The sequence below is a fragment of the Oxyura jamaicensis genome, unplaced genomic scaffold (assembly GCF_011077185.1).
Source record: "Oxyura jamaicensis isolate SHBP4307 breed ruddy duck unplaced genomic scaffold, BPBGC_Ojam_1.0 oxyUn_random_OJ71938, whole genome shotgun sequence".
NCBI classification, from domain to species: Eukaryota; Metazoa; Chordata; class Aves; order Anseriformes; family Anatidae; genus Oxyura; species Oxyura jamaicensis.
Genome location: NW_023310767.1, coordinates 2,875 through 5,594, shown reverse-complemented (window position 1 = coordinate 5,594; position 2,720 = coordinate 2,875). Strand labels below are relative to the sequence as shown.

Genomic DNA, 2,720 nt, shown 5'->3' with positions numbered 1-2,720 from the left:
ACTGTTGGAAGGAGAGACTGAAATATCCAATTTCCACTCAGAAGCGTGTTCAAATCTATTCACAGGACTGTTAGTTCTTTAATTTCATTTTTCATAAGTATTCCCTTTGCCCACTTCCCTTTCTAATGATTAATCACTTTTACTATTTCTTTCATCTGATTTTTGAATTAGTTTATTTTTTTGTTTGTTAGTTTTTACGTTTAGCTTTGTCCTCCTCAACCTGCCGTATATTTCTTTCTTTTAGATGTCTCTCCAGTGGACGCTGGATATTTGACAATACTCGGCAATTCATTGCTGGAAAACCTAGACAAGGAAGATGATAAATATCCTTTTCAAATTACCTAACAGGTGATTATGAACAATACTAACCTACAGTTTGGAAGAAAACTTGCATATCACATTTACATGAGCTGTCTCTAAAGGAAGAGATGTTCTGTTGCATGAGATCCTGAAATGAAACTTATCTTCAAGCCAAGAACAATAATAATAAAAAAAAAAACAAAACAACCCAGCTGAGAAGCTGCTTCCCTTTAAGTGATTAAGATGGATCTGCCAAGAACTTACTTAAGTGTCTGCAAAGAATATTTAGCTGTAACTTGTAACAACATATTGATTCTACAAACATCAGGAGTGCTCTTTTATGTTTCAGAGCAGCAAAAGATTCATAGGATCTTTTCTGTCTGGTCCCAGCATCTTCATGACTCCCTGTGATGCGTTGCCTGGCCCTGATTGGCTGGCTAGCCATTGTTAGCTGTATTGCAACTGGCTTGTCATCAATAGGGGGTGTGTCTTCCCTTCCCTATAAAAGGGCCAACGGGGACAATGGGAAACAGAGTGTGGGGGATGGCAGGAGGAGGAGGACGACGAGGACGAGGAGCAGGAAGAGTAGGAGGAGTAGGAGGAGGAGGAAGATGTAAAGGAGGAGAAAGATGTAGAGGAGGAGCAGGAGGTGATGGTGGTGGACAAGATGGTGGTGGTAGGGAACGAGGTGGTGGACGACGAGATGGAAGGTTCAGGATTCATAGAATCTTTTTTTCTTTTCTTTTCTTTTTTTAACAAACGGGACTTTTGAGTGCAATGTTATGCCATTATGCCTTTATTATCCTCCCTGTATGCCCTTAAAGGAGTAAGGGTTTGTGCTGTTCAAGTGCAGAAGTGAGAACACAGCAGACACAGGTGTGCAATGCAGGTGAAAGAAAGAGAATTGTGGCTGCAGAGTGGAAATTCCTCAACTTCCCATCTTTGTCACCATTCTTTCTAAAACACGACTTTCACATGCACATCTTAAGTGGAAAGGAATTGGCACCGTGGCCCTGTAAGGCAGCAGCTGACTGGTCCCAGCATCTTCATGACTCCCTGTGATGCACTGCGTGTCCCGACTGGCTGGCTAGCCATTCTTAGCTGTATTGTAACTGGCTTGTCATCAATACGGGGTGAGTCTTCCCCTCCCTATAAAAGGGCCAAGGGGGAAATGGGAAACAGACTGTTGGGGATGGCAGGAGCATAAAGATGTAGAGGAGGAGGTTGTGGAGGTTGTATTGGAAGAGAAGGAGGAGGAAAAGACGAGGAGGAGGAGGTGGCGGTAGAGCTGGTGGGGGAGGAGGAGGAGGTGGTAGAGTTGGTGGTGGACGAGGAGATGGAAGGTTCAGGATTTATAGAATCTTTTTTCTTCCTTTTTTTTTTTTTTTTTTAGAAAGGGGACTTTTGAGTGCAATGTTATGCCGTTACGCCTTTATTATCCTCCCTGTATGCCCTTAAAGGAGTAAGGGTTTGTGCTGTTCAAGTGCACAAGTGAGAACACAGCAGACACAGGTGTGCAATGCAGGTGAAAGAAGGAGAATTGTGGCTGTAGAGTGGAAATTCCTCAACTTCCCATCTTTGTCACCATTCTTTCTAAAACACGACTTTTACATGCTCATCTGAAGTGAAAAGCAATTGGCAATTGAAGGCCCAACAGACTCCTTGGGGTCTCAGGTCCCTCACACAGAAGGCTCCTGCCTGCCCCCTGACTCAGCTACAAATGCCGGCCTCCAAGACTGAAGCTGCACTGAGGCAATGTCCTGAGGGCCAGCAGAGAGATTGCAGGATTCCTGTGGCTTCACTTCTGGCACAAGCTTCCTGGCCACCTTGCTGTGCGTGCCCCTCACAAGGGCATGCTGGTACCAATGACCTTGAGCCCAGAGATGTCAGGAGCAATTGCCAGGGACCACGTGTGCAAAGGTGGCTTCTCTGGGAGGCTCTGGTGCTGAGCACTGCCTACCGCTCCTAGTTCTAGTTCCGTTTGTGACTCAGTAGGACCATGGCACTGTGGCCCTGTAAGGCAGCAGCTGACTGGTCCCAGCATCTTCATGACTCCCTGTGGTGCGTTGCCTGGCCCTGATTGGCTGGCTAGCCATTGTTAGCTGTATTGTAACTGGCTTCTCATCAATAGGGGGTGTGTCTTCCCATCCCGAAAAAAGGGCCAACGGGGACAATGGGAAACAGAGTATTGGGGATGGCAGGAGGAGAAGGATGTAGAGGAGGAGGTTGTGGAGGTGGTGCTGGAGGAGGACAAGGAGGAGGAGGAGGAGGAGGAGGAGGAGATGGTGGTGGTGGTGGTGCTGGTGGTGGTGGATCTGGTGGTGGATCTGGTGGTGGAGCTGGTGGGGGAGGAGGAAGAGCTGGTAGAGGTGGTGGTGGACGAGGAGATGGAAGGTTCAGAATTTATAGAATCTTTTTTC

The 2,720-nt window shown here is 46.8% G+C and overlaps 1 long non-coding RNA gene across 1 annotated transcript in view; it reads right to left on the bottom strand.

Annotated features, from left to right (window-relative positions):
- Positions 1-187: 187 nt before the first annotated feature.
- Positions 188-2,720, bottom strand: part of LOC118159752 — a 4,793-nt gene continuing 2,260 nt past the window's right edge. The window contains exon 3 of the long non-coding RNA XR_004747233.1: positions 188-303. This is a non-coding gene — a long non-coding RNA (uncharacterized LOC118159752). The remainder of the gene's footprint in view (positions 304-2,720) is intronic.